Genomic DNA, 17,994 nt, shown 5'->3' on the forward strand with positions numbered 1-17,994 from the left:
ACAAAAGTACCAATCTATGATTATTTCGTTGAGTTCTCCCTGCATAGTTCAGATGCATTAATCGTTGTCAGGAGTTTAAATCAGGTTTTCTTAGCCGTTGTTTGTGTTTTTGTCATTGTTTATCTCAATGAAACTGTAGAGCTCCCTGAACTTCTTTGACTAATCAGTCTCCAGCCCTCTGTTGCCTGTTAGGAGAAGGCCCAAATTGTGAGCAATTTAAGTTTGAAAACACACCCAAAGTGCAGTTTGAGAAAGCACAGCAGAGCCGGGGACACTTTCCAGCACAATGCAGACTTTCATCTCCCTTACCTTGAAGGCATTTTTGTTAATTGTCCTTCATTGCATCAGCAGGGACCCCAGATAAACCTCTTTAGAACCTGTGGTTGAATTGAGTGTGGGTGTCTGCTTATTTAACGCTTTGATACAAAGTTTAGCAGAGTGGCCAGGGGTCTGAAACCCCTGCTGACCCTTTCCTAGGTTTGAGCCTCACAGGAGCTTTGGTTGATATCATGTATAATGACGCTGTGTTGATGACAGGACCTCTCATATATGCCATTTGTACATCAAATTGCTTAGCGTGAAATCCATCTATCTCCATGGTATTGGGGTGGAGGCTGAGTTAATGTCAGCCAATCTGACGAAAATCACCTTGCCACAAACTTCCATACAAGCTGAAATCCTATTGCCAAGTTTTCCCTTTTTCCCCCCTTACAAGAGATATCAATTAGCTACATTGCCTCTAAGTATTTGCTTTTTCGCGTGCAGTAGGATCTGTCATACTATAAACAGTTGCAAATGATAAAATAAATCAGTATTTGTTAATGTTGTGATGCTTGCAGCATCCCCCAGATCTGCAAAGAATGATTTATATACTACAGCATTTCAAGCCTGACCCGTTCGGGTCTCAGAAAGCACTTAAAAAATAAATTTACCCTGGCCTCTGTCACCCCATTTCAAAAAGGGTGACAAAGATGAAGTAATTTATAAGTCACACTTTTATTAATGCTTTTAACTTTCATACACTTGGCTTTGTTGGCCTTCCCGTGGCATTAGTGCAGGCCGTGGTTGAATGGTAACCCTTGGCACTTTGAGGGGGGTTCGGTACAAATGATCAACTCATAAATAGGTGCTGGGCTCCACATTATCCTGCCATAAATTCACCAGACCTTTCAAGTACATCAAGTAAGAGCGAGGTGAACTAGGCGTTTCTTTCGGAGTTTACAGACTAATGCAGTACTAATGAGTATCTGGGCAGACGGTTCCCAGAACAATGTCCAGCACTCTGCAACAGGAAAGCTGCTCGTCTCCAGGGAGGAGGAGAGCCTCGTAACAGAGGAGTCATGGGCACCAGGCCTGTTTGTTTGCAAGGGAACCAAGTAGATGTTCCTAAAGCTATTCGAACTCCTTTGCAGACCGAGCAGGTAAATGAGGAATTGACTTGAACTTCACAATCTCCCTGTCAGAACCGCGATTTTAAGACTCGCCGTTAGGGTGTCTATAACATGAAAAGGAGAATAGGTAGAGAAACTCCCTGAAAGACGATAATAGCCGACTATGTACTTGAAGTCTTTAAAAAGGTTTGCAGGATTAGTGATGACAGGATATTGACCTGCCAGAGCAACTTTGAGAAGTAGCAAACTGCTGCTTTTCACCCTCTCCAGAATATGGTGAATAAGTCAATGCGTTCCATTGGTTAGAAGGTAGGGTGGGAAATAAGCCACTGAAATCACTGGCCCTGTTCTTCAGAATTACTTTGGACTTGAGCCATGGTATTAAACTTTCAGGCACACATTTCACTGTCAGCTCAAGAAATCGTATGCACTAATGCACGTGGCTGCATGTAAAGTGGTCAGCTGTGTGGTCACCCAGGGTGGGAGCCCTAAGCAAGCCCTAATTACTCCTTCTCCTTCCTCATCCCCAACCCAATGATCACAAGTCACATAGCTCCACCTTTTCTACTGTCTCCCTTACTCATACCATGATGTCCAGTCCCATGGCTCCTGGGATGTGGGGACCTTCAATGTCTCATGCTAGGAAGCTCAAACTGTGCTAAAACTGCAACCTCATTGGATTTCTTTAAATCTTCTGTTTTGTCAACTCTCTCCTCAGAAACCCTCACTAATGGCCAACTGTCCACAGTCAAGTCCAGTCATCTGGGTGTGGATGCCCACAGTTCTCTGGCTTGTGCCTACTCTCAGTCCAGTTCATCTTCATTACTTCAAACCATCCAGTCTGGTACTCTAGTGCCCAGTTCTGAATCCATTCAATTGCCCAATCCCTTCTCTCTGTTTGGAAAGCTGCTTTGCCTATTCAGTCCGTACCCCTGCCTAAGACTCAGCCCTCTCTCTTTTTCTCTCCCCCCGTCTCTTTTAAAATCTTCTTTGTCAGCCTTTTTTGGATCAACAACTTTTTTCTGTACAAGGCCAGAGAGTAAATAGTTTCAGCTTTGTGGGCCATCAAGTCTCTGTCATAACTGCTTATTTCTGCCATTGCAAAGTGAAAGCAGCCACAGATGATACATAAATGAGTGAGTGGCTGTGTTCCAATAAAACTTTATTTATAAAGATAGGGGGTAGTCTGGACTTGGCTCAGGGGTCTAGTTTGCTGATCCATAACTTAGATACAAGTCACACTCACTTTCCTATGAACATACATGGCAAAGTTAACCCTTTCTCATAGACTTCCTTTTGGGAGCTTATATGTTAAGATTATTCAATGTTTCATGACTCAGTCATCTTCACAATTAGATTTTAAATATCTTCTGCACAAATGAATATCAGTCAGATACTTCAATGTAAAGTAACAGAGCTGAAAGAGATTATCTAGCTTCACCAATGCACGTATGTATATGTGTATGTATACATAACATAAATAGTGGGATATTTTTGTGCTAGCTGGTTACTTAGATCCATATTTCAGGTCTCTCCTGTCCAATACAGTCTCTAGCATCTTATTTTTATAGATGAAGACACAGCTATTGAGCCCACAAAATAGTGAGAGTCACCCACTTTAGTTACTTGAAAAGTCGTAGCTTTCCCTAAGTCTCCTGATCATGTCATCTTCATCGTAGTGTCTTGCAAGAAATGCCACAGCCTTTATGAAGTTGGTTTCACTGGAGATTAGAAAATGGGTAAACAGGCTGGGTGCAGTGGCTCACACCTGTAATCCCAGCGCTTTGGGAGGCCGACGTGGGCAGATCACCTGAGGTCACGAGTTTGATACTAGCCTGGCCAACATGGTGAAAACCTGTCTCTACTAAAAATACAAAAAAAATTAACCTGGCGTGGTGGCACATGCCTGTAGTCTCACCTACTCGAGAGGCTGAGGCAGGAGAATTGCTTGAACCCCGGAGACGGAGGTTGCAGTGAGCCGAGATCATGCCATTGCGCTCCAGCCTGGGTGGACAGAGCGAGACTCTGTCTCAAAAAAGAAAAAAAAAAAAAAAAAAGACAGAAAATGGGTAAACAGTAGATGAGATTTCGGTTCATATCGGTTCTTCCGGATAAATTCTGCACAATTGACATAATGGGCAATGTAGCTCAAATTAAGAGAAAGATTTCCCCTGTAGCTTGAATGTTGGAAGGTCACTTCTCATGGTCTCCTAGGGTCCATATCCTGCATGGGGTTTTCTGTTGCCAAGTTTAGGTTTACACTAAGTATAGATCTGGCTACAGGAGTCACAAACCTTGGTGAAAGACATTCAGGTATGCTTAGATCAGAAGGAACACCTACTCTGTTTGGAAGTGTGAGCTTTGAAAAGACACAGCCTGGTGATTTGTTTCACTGCAGAAATAAGTCAAACTGGATGAGATATTCTGAATGATAACAATAGATGCTATTATAATTGGCATTGTTCTCATTATTCTACTACTTGTTGAGTGCGTTCTATAAGCTAGGCTTTGGGTTAAGTGCTTTGCACGTGTTTACATCTATAAGTTACACATTATTTAGCATTTCCCATTGTATTTGGAGAAATGTTTCCTAATATTTGTGATTATCACCCTACTTTTAAGTATGGTGATTAAAAAAATCTCTTCAGAGATTTTGGAGCAAGTTGACTTGATTGGAACATGATAAATCCTAGTGTTGCAGTATATGTGGGATGAGACGTTTACTTTTAAGAAGTTGTGAAGTGGGCTGAGTGTAATGGCTCACTCCTGTAATCCCAGCACTTTGGGAGGCCGAGGCAGGCAGATCACCTAAGGTCAGGAGTTTGAGACCAGCCTGGCCAACAGGGTGAAACCCCATCTCTACTAAAAATACAAAAATTAGCCAGGCATGGTGGTGGGTGCCCATAATTCCAGCTACTCAGGAGGCTGAGGCAGGAGAATCACTTGAACCCAGGAGGCAGAGACTGCAGTGAGCTGAGATTGTGCCACTGCACTCCAGCCTGGGCAACAAGAGCGAAACTCCATCTCAAAAAAAAAAAAGTTGTGAACTATGTAAGTAAGATTGTGTTAAGCTTTCTTAAACAACTATCATGTATTTTAAAATTTGTATGTAAAGGCATCTTTACCAAAAGTCTACCTGTGGAGCAAGTTTTAAAATTAAATTTTGAAGAAAGACCCACGATTACTTTTTCCTCTAAATTTAGAATGATCTCCACCATCTGAAAGCTGTGATTGGCTATAAGCCAAGCTAGAGGTCTTGTTTTGTTTTAATTTTTAAAAATCATTGCTATGTGCTAGGTTTTGGCTTTATGGCTTTATAGTAAGAAAGAGAATCTGTCTGGCTACCATTTATGGTCTTTCCATTTGGCAGTTGACAATGGTGGGGGTGGGAGAGGAAGTAACTCCTTACCAGCACTTTGCCTGATTTCACTTAAAATATAAAAGCTAATGAAAAAAATGGAAGATACAGATCCCATTCAGCATTCTCATCACACTGCTCTCTCTGCAATTATATACATTTTTAATTGCAGATATTACTTGCAAAGAGAAATAACTGGGCCAACAGATTCCTACATGATGATTAGGGAAGGCAAACTCACTTACAACTTAGGAGTGATACCCAATAACAGGAGATTGAAAGAAATGAATTGCTACAATGAGTTAAATTAAATTCAGCCCAACTAATAGTAGATTAAGCAAACATTACAAATTAAAACCAAAGCTCCAGACAAACAAGGGAACAAATCTTGCCTGCAGCTGAGCTGCCAAGGGACCCATCTGATAGCCATGATCTGTGTCTCCGCTCCGGGAAGCAGTTCTTGAGTATCGGAGGACTTACTGGGTCTGAGGTACAGGAAGAGGAAGGAGGTTATGCTAATGACCATTGGCACGGCTAGCAAGGCAGATTTCTGGCTTGGTGCAAGAGCTACGGCTGTCTGATGAGTGCTGTGGGATGGACTGCAGAGGAGTGTGTGCTTCAGAGAGCTTGTGTTTGGTAAAATCCTACTATGAGTGGCAAAATGTCTCTAGGTTTAATGAAGGAAGGGGTATGCAATGCCCACTGTTTTTCAGACTGCATGAGTCACATTTTTTTTCCTTTTTTTTTTCAGTTTTACTGAAATGGACTTACAGAAAAGTACACAAATGATAAGTATGCAGTTCAACTGATTTTCACCTATGCCACCAATTCCCTGATCAAGACACAAAACGTGCCCAAAGTTGAGAGAGGCCCCCAGTCCTGGCCGCTGTCCTCTATGGGGAACTAGTGTGCTGCTCAGACATTGCAATTCACCCAGTTGAGAATCCTGGCTCACTTATTAGTGCATTTTGTCTCTTGTCCAAACATTAACTTAACAGACAGAGAGAGAGAGAAAGAGAGAGAGAGTAAGAGAAAGAGATAGGGATGATACAGTTGGCGGGGGATGGGGAGAGAGAAGACAGAGAGACAGCGAGGGATCAGTTTGCTCTGAGAAGGGTGTTATTTATTCCTAGTTTGGTAGCTGAATATTTGCAGAACCAGAAGGAAAGACTGGATAAATCTCGTTTAGTTTTCCAGCTCTATTTAAAGTAGATTCATTGGAGGCCCAAAGCTGAGTATTCACAGTAGGAGTAATATCTACCACTTAGTGCAGATAATGCCTTGTAGATATTAGCTAATTATTTCATGTGGTGCCCTAGTGAGAAGTAGGTAAGTATTATCATATCTGCTTTATAAATTGAGTTAACAGGCATAAAGAGATTAAGGCTGCTCCCATATTGGGAGTTTGCCCAAAGAGTTGCTGCCTTATCTGTCACCTTTGTGCCCAGTGGATCTTTAAGCTGCCTGGCAGTCTTCGTGTGTTCATCTGTTCTTTCACTCACTCATTTATCAAACATCTATTGAGCTGTTTTTCTGGTAGTATGCTAGGCTGCTATGCTAGGAGGATACTGAGATGAATAAGGTATAGTCTATAATAGAAAAAGGCTAGTTCTTACAGGGTTAAACCTTCAATTCCATCAGAGGGGCAGGCAGCTAGTACCAGTGTGTGACCTGGTAGGGATGAGGCAATAGGGAGTGGTGGGGACTGTGGCAGACTGGAGGTCCCTGCCCCATCTCTTTATTATGACATAATAACTGCCCAAACAAACATGTCTATGATCAGGGGTCAACGAAGGCAGTCAGTTTGCAAGACTTTCTGGAGGAGGGAGAACACAATTTCTATAGTGCATTGTGGTAAATATAGGAGGACAAGCAGTGTAATGGGAGCAAGGAAAGAAAAGAAATTTATTATGCCAGGAGGACAGAGGAAGGATATCAGGAGCAGACAGAACACCCAAAGCGGAAGTGAGAGTGTTTCCAAGACAGATTTTCAGCCATGGGAGCTTAGCGTTTGAAGCCGGGTGGAGGCCCAGCGCATGCTTGCATCCTTTCAGTGATGGGAAATTCTTACCTAGAGAATACAGCCCTTTGGAGATGTCTCCACTGCCGTGGTTAGTGAATGAGTGGGCAACAGTGTGGTGGTAAAGACCACCATAAGCTTCAGAATCAGCCTGTTTGGGTTTGAATTCTAGACCCTACTATTCATTAGCCATATAACCTTGGGGGTAGGTTATTCAATCTCTTTGCGCCTCTGTTTTCTCAACCACAAATGGTGATAGTAAGAGAATTGTTGCAAAGATAAAATGAAGATAAAAAGTTCAGCACAGTCTCCACACACACAAACATTCAACTAGAGTTGTGTTCTGAGATGGTCAGAGCCAAGTGAGGCTTGGGAATTGGACATGTCTCCCAAGTGGTGGCAAACCACTGAACCACCAAAAGATACCATCACAACAGAGGGAACAAAGTCATTATGAGATAGGTAGTCTCCTGCCTATTAGAAAGGGAAGGGGGCCGGGCGCGGCAGCTCATGCCTATAATCCCAGCACTTTGGGAGGCAGGGGTGGACGGATCAAGAAATCAGGAGTTCGAGACCAGCCTGGTCAACATGGTGAAACCCCGTCTCTATTAAAAATACAAAAATTAGCCAGGCGTGTTGGTGCGTGCCTGTAGTCCCAGCTACTCCAGAGGCTGGGGCAGGAGAATCGCTTAAACCTGGGAGTCAGAGGTTACAGTGAGCTGAGATCGTGCCACTGCCACTCCAGCCTAGCTGACAGAGCAAGACTTCATCTCAAAAAAAAAAAAAAAAAAAAAAAAAAAAAAAAGGGAGGAGACTGAAGGGATTGAAGATAGCAGTATTAGCCATTAACTATGGCACTGATGTGCCCTGGGAAATTGAGGCTGTACTTATCACTTTTAGATTTTTAGATCACCCAGAAAGAAGAACTAGTGGGGCTTTGCCCAAGGTGGATACAGATGTCGGAAATGGAGGGCTCTAATTCAGGTAAGAGATAGCTGTGGTCTCAAAAACTAAGCCTAAAGCAAATTCTAGCTTGGTTTTCATCACAACAGAGAGACAAAAATATTAACAAAATGTTAATAGAGGGCAGGAGTTCTGGTACTGTCACACCATAATGTGATGATGCACTGAGCTCTGGATCATGAAATTTTTTTTTTCCATTTGATATCTTTGTATTTTTAAAGTTCCTTAGTGTGCCACACTGATTGTTTTTAATCTCAGGCCTCCTGTGTAGTTCATATAATCCTTTTATTTTTGGATGGAGGCACGAGGCCCAGAGAAAGGAAGAATTTAGTATTATAGCTATATAGTAAATTTTTATTTATTTATTATAGGTATATTATAAAATTAGTAGAATTTTAGGGCTTTGGAAGACCATGGAGATGATCAGCTAGTTAACTAACCCCTTTTACAGATAGACAAGCTCAGAATGGTGAGTGATGTACTCAAGACCATACAGCTATTTAGTAACAGAGTCTAGACTTGAATTCAGTTCTAAGATTTCCCTGATAGTTCAAGCTCTTCCATTTTTTTTATTGTTGTTGAATGACCTTGGCTAAGTCTTTTAATCTCTTTGAGCTTCTATTTCTTCTTTTGCAACAGGAATAATAAATGCCATAATTTATAGGGTTGCATTAAGGCTCAGATAGGATAATGAATGTGTGAAAGTGCTTTACGAACTATAAAGTGCTGTAAAAACGTTAGATGTTGCTATTGTCTGAAGTAATTTGGCAAGATGGTGAGAACTTGACAAATGCAACTCAAATAAAAGAAATCATTAGATTTAAGAACCCTTAGAGGTTATCTAGCTTAATAACCAAATAATTAAAGACTTACCTTATTAAAGAATCTTCATTTGTAAAATTTCTATGCAAATAGGAAAATTTTGATCTTCTCTGAAAGAGAATGTTTCATCAGGGGCCCAAATACTCCCAAGATTAATCCACAATCCAATTTATTAAAAATGCCAACAGACTATTTGATTGAGAGCTACAGCTTCAGTTTTGCAGGGCTAGGCTTGAGTCGTAGGATTTAACTTTCTTTTCAGAGTTAACAGGGTCAATGGAAGGGGAGGTGGCAGGGAGGCTGTGCCCAGATTTAGGGCAACCTGGAAAATAAATACTGAATATTAAGCCTCATATATAGACTCTAACAGCCAGGACTTCATCCTAAGGCCAAAATACATGTGACCGACCTTCACATTCTAGATTTGCCTCTTTGTTGCAAGGGCTGAGGAGTTAGACACTGCAATGTGTGGAGTGCAAGAAAATGCTTTTATTCCCTTGAACTGCTACCAAGCAAAGCAATACAATGTCAGCATAGGTAAGTGGCCACAGGGAAGGCTGGGTGGGGATGCCATTTTTACCAGACAAAGTAGACTTTTGATGGTCTCATGATTTCTGAAAACTATAGGCAAGATTAGGTTAGGTAATGGAGGTTTTTTTTGTTTGTTTGTTTTTGTTTTTTTGTTTTGTTTTGTTTTTAATGAGTAGAGCCTAAAGAGAAACTGCCTTAAAAATCCCCTCCATTTCTTCCATGCATGTTCAGCAGCCCAGATCTGGAGACTGATGAAGGTGAGTCGCATGAGAGATGAAACTGAATTGACACCCTTCCACCCTCTTCAGAATCCTGTATTCCACCGACTCCCCCAGTCAATGCACTTTCACTGTTAATAATTTAAATGATGAAGTAGGCTCAGTGAGAAGCAGCACCTTGAAACAGACGGGAGCTCCTAAATCCGTGACAGCGCCAGCTTGGGTTTTTGGAGCATCTGTGTGGATGATGCGACCTGCTCTAACCTAGGTGAGGAGACGTGGACTCCTTTGAATGAAGCTGCAGGTCAGGCCATCTTTTCCCTACCGAGGAAGGGGCAGGCTTCCACACAGAGACACCTCCCTGGGTCAGGTGCATTTTTATTGCCGTTTCAGGGAGGTTACAGCGTCACCGTATGCTGCATTTGCCCGGTGCAGCTGACCTGCATTACAGCTTTGATGATGCTTGTCACTGAAAAGAGGTTTCAGCCTCAGGAATAGTCTTAAAGCGGGCTTTTAATTCCTCCCAGGAACTCTATCTGCACCTTGGGATTGTGGCAGGGTCACCTCCATTCCGACAGCAAAGGAGAGCAGGAATCTGCCGTTTGGTACCTCCTCCCGTCTTCCCATCAACCCCTGATTTTAGGAAACATTGCACTTATTGCTTACTACAAATGCATTACAGAAACAAACCCAAGCCAAACAACACAGATGACAGAACAAAATCTATCCGGCACTGGGTTGATAATCAACTGTTATCAATGCTGCTTCTCTACATAGTAGTTTGCTGTGACTCTTAAACTTCTGGATGTCCTCAGGACTGGCTTCCTTTTTCCAGCAGTTTCTATCCTAAGGCTGCTCAGAATGCTAGGTTACTGTCCTTGTAGGTTATATACTCTGCATACTGTATGCTCCCTTTCCACTCTTAATTCTTTCTCTTCAAAATTGTTCCTCTAGCTCTGGAAACTCAAGCCTCTGCCTCTTTCCCCTCCCCTCTAAACTAATATGCTTAAATGGTTGTACATCACGTAATCAAGGGTGTCTGCTTCAAGCTCTTAAATCTCTTACCCAGGCTCATCCCATTATATATGCCACTTTCAGATTCATTCAGCTTATTTCCATTCAACTGACACTTATCGAATTCTGACTAGCGTGCCATTGTCCACACACTGGACAGTGTGCATGGGTACCTATTTCTTGCCTTACCTTGTATTCATGTATCTGTCCATCTTCTGTATACCTGAAACATAAAGTAGAAGGACTCCTCACTCACAGAAGCTTACAGGCTGGCTTTCTAACACATCAAACTCTTCTTTTTGTCTGATATTTGAAACTATTCAACATGGATAGTAATACTTACAACAATAGCAATAAAACAAGAATTTCAACTACCATCACTTTCTCTACCAAAATGAAATTCAACAGTCTTCCCTACAACATTTATTTCTCAATTATTCTCACAAAGAAGTTGTTTTATTTTGAAAATGAGCATGTGCTCATGATCTAAGTTGATGGTTTTAACCTTTTTCTTCCCTTTTTCTTCCAAAACCTTCATCATGGAGTGTTCTCAAGAGGGAAACTGGTCTCTCTTCAGTGCCCACGTCTTCCTGCCCATGTCCCACCCTTAATAGAAAGGTTAATATTGAGAGTTAGGGTTTTTGAGTGTAAGCCCCCTAGCATGGACATTATACCCTCATTTTGAACCCTGAATCTTCCATTTGTAGGTATGTGATTTGAAGCAAGTGATCCTTGAATGTAAAGTAGTGGTAATAATGGTACCAAGTTCATGAGGATTTCTAGGAAGATTCAATGGATACACATAACCTAGCACAGGGCCTGGTACGATGCCCGTCCAAAATGTATGCTGGAAAAAAAAGACATTAGAGTCCCGTGTGAATGGGTGGGTAGGTGGGATGTCTTTCCTTAGAAAATTGATACTTTGGCTGGGTGCAGTGGCTTACGTCTGTAATTCCAGCATTTTGGGAGGCTGACGTGGGTGGATTGCTTGAGCTCAGGAGTTCAAGACCAGCCTGGGCAACATGGAGAAGCCCTGCCTCTACCAAAAAAAAAAAAAAAAAAAAAAAATTGGGGCATGGTGGAATGTGCCTGTAGGCCCAGCTATTTGGGGGCTGCTGTTGCAGGAGGATTGCTTGAGTCCAGGAGATGGAAGCTGCAGTGAGCTATGATTGTGCTACTGCACCCCAGCCTGGGAGACACAGCAAGACCATGGATCATTTTTAGCAGCTTTTAACAGATTATGTTGGTGCAATTAGCTTGATGGTTATAGATATTTCTAAAACATATCTCTGGCATTTTCCTAAATTTGGCTATCAGTGGATCTGAATGCTCTTGGGCTGAAAAAAAAGCAAGAAAGCAGGGAAGAAAGGAAGAAGGGAGGGAGAATCAGTCAAAAGGTACTGGTAGTCAGATGGCCTTGTGTCACACGTGGGCAAAACAGGCTTGTATAGTAATGAAAAATGATGTATTCACACAACTGTACTTCTGGGGTAACTTCTATGATAATAGAAGCATCCACAACTGAAATGCCAGCGGTCCCTGCTGCCTCTTCTCGGGTGCTCCAGCTGGATGTGGCCACTCCTTTTCTCTGAATTCACAGTGCTTCTTTGTACCCATAAAACATTTCCATGACAGCTATTTTTAGTTATGGTTTTGCTCGTGTTGCACCTGCTTCTAGACAAGAAGCTCAGCGACATTTCTGCCATCCTCCTCACCCCGTCACATGGTTGGTGGAATTGGATGGAACGCTGGCATTCCCTTGAGTTAGGCTCAGATCTGCTGATGGGATGATGGATTCCTTCTAGTTCACAGCCAATAACCACTTCCCCCAAAAGGGTCAGGGCAGTGCCAAAGCTGGAGAGGGCTTGGGGAGATGAAGAGGGCTCCCCTTGGTCTCATTTTCCAAAAGTGGCATGCTTCACTGATTTTTAAAAAGTGTAACATTTTGCATAAAGCCTGTTAAAATGATGATTTTAAAAAAGGGCAAGCAATGAGGAAGCAAAGGTCAAAGTGTCAGTGGGTAGGCCTTGAGACCTTAGCGTGGGATGGCACACTGGGGCTCATTTGATATACTTGACCACCCCACCAACCAATGTTATCGGCTGACAACTAATCCCCATCCCCACCCTGCCCCTAAGCTTGCCTTTCTTGGGAACACGTGGCTGTGTATCTGTACAAGGACTGACCCACTTTCCCCATATTGCCCCAAATGCCAACACTGTATTCAGCAGAACTAAAGCTGTGACCTCAGAGCCTTGCACATCTCATTCTGGCTCCATCTCTGATCTCTTGTTCTCTCACTGTGCTGTGATCACACCGGCTTCCCCGCTGTTCCTCAGTTGTGCCAGTCATGTTCCTATCTCTGGGCCTTTGCACTTGCTCTTGCCTCTGCCTGGAATGTTCCACTCCAGATGTGCTCTGATATGGTTTGGCTCTGTGTCCCCACCCAAATCTCGCCTTGAATTGTAATAATCCCCCTGTGTCAAGGGCGGGACCAGATGGAGATAATTGAATCACGGGGCGATTTCTGCCCTGCTGTCCTTGTGATAGTGAGTTCTTACAAGAGCTGATGGTTTTATAACGGGCTTCCCCCTTTGCTTGGCACCCATTCTGTCTCCTGCCACCCTGCGAAGAGGTGCCTTCTGCCATGGTTGTAAGTTTCCTGAGGCCGCCTGAGTCATATGGAACTGTGAGTCAATTAAATCTCTTTTCTTTACAAATTACCCAGTCTCAGGTGTCTTTATTAGCAGCGTGAGAATGGAATAATACATGTTCCCTCATTACATTGAAGTTTCTGAGCAAGTCGCCTTCTCAGAGAGGCCTTCTGTGACCACCTGAGCTGAAGAAGTACCCCCATCACCCTCTGTCTCTTTACTCTGCTATCCTTTTCTTCACATGCCACCCAGCATTATATTATATGTGCATCTCTTTGTGGCCTCCCCACTAGAATACAAGCTCTAGAAGGGCAGGGATTTTGACTATTTTGTCCGTTGCTATGTCTCATTGCTAGGGCAGTGCCCTGTACATCATTGGTGCTTAACATGTTTGTTTCATCAATGAATGAATAAGTGATTTCCACCCATCTGCTCATTCATCCATTCCATGAACAGTGACTGAGCATCTATGACGTGCAAAGATGAAAACATCACAGTCCTTACCTTCTAGAAGGTGGCAGTCTTGATGGAAAGATAGATGTGTAAAAATATACCAGAATGGCCAGGCATGGTAGCTCACACCTATAATCCCAGCACTTTGGGAGGCAGAGGCAGGAGGATCACCTGCGGTCAGGAGTTCGAGATAATCCTGGCCAACATGGTGAAACCCCGTCTCTACTAAAAATACAAAAATTAGCCAGGCATTGTGGCGGGCGCCTGTAATCCCAGCTACTCAGGAGGCTGAGGCAGGAGAATCACTTGAACCTGGGAGGTGGAGGTTACAGTGAGCCAAGGTTGTGCCTTTGCACTCCAGCCTGGGCAACAAGAGTGAGACTCCAACTCAAAAAATAAAATATAATAAAAATAAAAATATAACGAATATATAAACAGGTACTTACGAAAAAGTTTTGCAGGTGGAATGACAGAGCTATAGTTAGGGTATTTTCTCTAATTGTGTCAGAGGAGCAGCAGGTAATACATGAACACTAAGTATACTTGCTTAAGAATTGAAGCCATAAATAATCATATAATAAATGTATGAGTCTCTCTGTCTCTCTCTCCCTCTCTCTCCCCTCCCTCCCTCCCTCTCTCCCTCTTTGGTGTGGGTGTGTGTGTGTGGTGTGGTAAGTGTGTACGTAGTATGTGTGTAGTGTTTTGGCCATAGAAGATTTCATAGAGTTTAGAGAAAACATATAATGACTTTGCAGTGATGTTAGAGTGTGTCAGAAAGGTGAAGTATTCACAGTTTTCACCCCAAATGAAATAGAAGCAGCTGCATTTCTCCCAGGTGGGACCAGGCATTGTGCAAGATCCACATATTTTTCAATAAGAGACTCATATTTGCCATGATGCTAGAAGCTTCTAATGGGCCTCTGAGGGTTGTAAATTATATCAAATGAGTTTCCAGATACTAAGCTGTTGTTTTTTAAGGGATAGAGAAGGGAAAGAAAGGTGCGGATAAAGCTTTCCTTGGCCCCTGAAATTACACCTCTTTCAACTGCATTTAATCAATGTTTTTGAATGCTTAATGCTCATCCATTCAACAAACATTTACTAGGTATCACCTATGTGAGAGGTGCCATTTTGGACTGCGCGGCCATCCTTGGGTGGCTTGCCATCTGTAGGGATCTTATTGGTAAAGCTGTTAGAACTTGGCATAGTTTTTGTTTTTCAGTACTTTAATTGTGTTGTTACGGTTTTATCACATCTTAATTGTAGCAAGCGAAATAATACTAAGGTATATAATTATGTGTATAGAAAGTAACTAATGTTCCACTCTTCCTCCTCATTCCTCCTACCCCTTGTAATTTATGTTTCTAGTTTTGTTTTTGTTTTTGGAGACAGGGTCTGCTCTGGCGTCCAAGTTGGAGTGCAGTAGCACAATCTTGGCTCACTGGAGCCTCAGCCTCCCAGGCTAAAGTGATCTTCCCACCTCATCCTCCTGAGTAGCTAGGGCTACAGACGTGCGCCACCACTCCCAGTTAATTTTTGTATTTTTTGTAGAGATGCGGTTTTGCCATGTTGCCCAGGCTGGTCTCAAACTCCTGGGCTCAAGCCATCTGCATGCCTTGGCCTCCCAGAGTGCTGGGATTACAGGCATGAGCCGCTGTGCCTGGCTGTTTCTAGTAATTTGATGGATATCTTTCTATTATCTTTGTTCACAGACACACATGCAGAAAAATTGCTCCTTTTATTTTACTTTATAAAACCGACATTACACATATTACTCTGAAATGTGCTTTTAAAAACTTACTAATGTATAAAGAACATCTTTTCAAGTCTTGTTCTTTTTAGTAATTGTAATTGCAGAATAAGTCTAACAAAATGTAGACACCCATTTGCCTATTCATAAGGCTTTAGGTGAATCAAGATTTTTCAAACATAACATTCAAGAATTAAATAAACATCCTTCTACATATTTTATTATATATTTGTGCTTTTAATTCTGTTCTGTTCAATAGGCTCTCATAAATGTGATTATCATGTCAAAGGGTAAGTGAATTTTTAGTCTTTAATAAGCACAGCTTGATTATTTTCCTTAAATCTTGTAGCAATTTATATTTCCTTCAGTAATATATGGGAGTATTTTCATTCTTAACATTATCCCCAGCACTAGCTATTATCAAGGTCTTAAGTTTTGTCAACAATGACAACTGATATACCTCAACACTGAACATACCTCAACTGAACATACCTCAACACTGATGTGTTATTGTTGCTTTAATAACATTTGCGGGACTGTCTCTGGAGTTGAGTATCTTTTGTACATTTCTTGGCTATTTGCATTTCCTGTTCTATAAATTTCTACTCGTATCTTTGCCTGTTTTCTTTTGAGTTGTCTTCTTTCTTATTGGTTAATAGGAGCTTCGCATATTAGAAGTAATAATGCTGTCCGGGCACGGTGGCCCATGCCTGTAATCCCAGCACTTTGGGAGGCCGAGGTGGGCAAATCACCTGAGGTCAGGAGTTCAAGACCAACCTGGCCAATATGGTGAAACCTCATCTCTACTAAAAAGCAAAAATTAGCTGGGTGTGGTGGCATGTGCCTGTGATCCCAGCTCCTCAGGAGGCTAAGGCAGGAGAATCGCTTGAACCTGGGAGGTGGAGGTTGCAGTGAGTAGAGATTGTGCCATTGCACTCTAGCCTGGGCAACAGAGTGAGGCTCTATTAAAAAACAAAAACAAAAAGAAATCATAATGCTTTGTTGATAATTTACTATAAGAATATAAAATATAATATATACCTGCTTATTGTAATAATGTCTATTGTTATTTTGGTCTTGTTTAGAAAACATCCCTCTTTAACCTTTAGTTCTGGTGTCCATCAAAAAAGGGTAGAGCAGTGTCCATTTCTAGTACTTTGTGCCTACAGTGTGACATTCAAGTCTAGTACTGTCACTTACTCTAGGCAGAGCTGCGACCTGTATTAGTCTCTCCTTTCTCATTCTTTTCCCTGAGTTTAGTGTAGGTTCACCTGACAGCCAAACACCTTGTGTCCTATCATCAATGTCTGGGATGCTTCTGCTGGAAAATAGTGGGGATTCTCTCAGCCACAAAATGAGACTTTTGAAAGTCATGGTCATCAAAAGACAAATTAGCATTTCCTAAAATCTCAAGCCATTGCTTACACTGGGAAACACCCATAGCAAAATATCTAGAGTTTGGCATGGGGCTCACCGGCCCCTCCCTTCCCTGTGGAGTCACATTTTTTATGGCCTTTGCTTTGTCACCTCTTCTCTTGGTCCCTCCTTCCTGAAGAGGTCATCAGAATTGCCTAGTATCTCTGACAATTTGATACTATCATCCTGGGAGTGGGGTTTTATGAATAATCAACTTATTTTTTAAAAAAGTCATGCATTTTGCATCTAACATATTGGTAAAGCACAGTTTCCACAGCCCAGGGCTTTAAGGACTTTGGTACATCACTGAGGTCATTGATGCATTTGTTCCCCTTGACAGGACTGACACACTGTCATTCTTAAACAAGGATGACTTCAGGATGCATGCTTTCAGGTGGGCTGTTCCTCTAATGGCAAGGAGGGATGCAAATGTGCACACATCTCCCTGCCCTTCTTTTGACTAAGCTATTAGAGAAAGCCAGAATGTGAGAGCTGCAAGGAACTCAGGCAAGAAAACTGAGGCAGAGAAAGTAAAATGAACACGCCCAAGTTGCAGAGAATGTTGTTGCACACTAAGAGTCTTTGTGGAATTAGGACAACTGTAGACACAGCAATGACCACACTCACATATAAAAACAGGGTCAAGTAGACCCATCAGCACATGTATCACCATATCAGTGGGATGCTGACCACTTCTGGAATTTGTAAAGGTAATTCAGAGCCACGCTTTAGAGGAAGAAGAGGGTCTGGACTTCTGTACTTGTTTTGTAGTGGTTGCAGAAATGGAAACACAGGGAAATGAAGTGATATGCCTAGAATTAATGTGGTAATTAGCAGCAGTGTTGAAACTTAAATTCACATGCCCTAATTTTTTTTATCTAGTCCACTCTTTCCTGGTTTATGCTGTCTCCTGGCTGGCAGAATTAGTTGCAAACCAATTTTTTTGGAGGACCAGTATCTATCGGAGGAAAGGATTGATCACCGCCTTCATGTGTAACCCTTTAACCCACCTCCCACCTAAGGAGGATTATATTGTTTCATTTATTCGTTCAGAAAATATGTATTGGTCATTCCCTGTGTTAGGGGCTCAATAAATATTTGTAGAATTGTATTGAACTGGTTTGAATTGCTCAGGCACCAGAGATAGGGGCCTGAGTCAGTAACTAAGGTTTTGTTTTACCAGTGGGGATAAAAGAGGCAGCCGATGAAAATAAACAAATCCCTTTTTAACAATTCCACTAAAAACATATGCTATATAATTGAATATAAGTACAAATAGAAGGCACCTGGTACAGCTTGCTCCAAGTTCTCTTTTATTAGAATCTAAGTGGTAGCATTCATTTCCAGGCAGTGTCACTGCTGTTGGTTTTGCTCATTACGGGGAGGTTATAGTTATTGCACTCT

General features: G+C 42.1%; 1 long non-coding RNA gene across 3 annotated transcripts in view; it reads left to right on the top strand.

Annotated features, from left to right (window-relative positions):
* The first annotated feature begins 6,229 nt into the window (after nt 1-6,229).
* LOC129050947 (uncharacterized) overlaps nt 6,230-17,994 on the top strand; it is a 239,683-nt gene continuing 227,918 nt past the window's right edge. The window contains exons 1-3 of one of the 3 annotated variants that reach the window (XR_008514882.1): nt 6,230-6,714; nt 7,670-7,753; nt 8,977-9,091. This is a non-coding gene — a long non-coding RNA (uncharacterized LOC129050947). The other 2 variants (XR_008514881.1, XR_008514880.1) reach the window with 2 other exon arrangements.

The sequence above is a fragment of the Pongo abelii genome, chromosome 18, assembly GCF_028885655.2.
Source record: "Pongo abelii isolate AG06213 chromosome 18, NHGRI_mPonAbe1-v2.0_pri, whole genome shotgun sequence".
Classification (NCBI taxonomy): Eukaryota; Metazoa; Chordata; class Mammalia; order Primates; family Hominidae; genus Pongo; species Pongo abelii.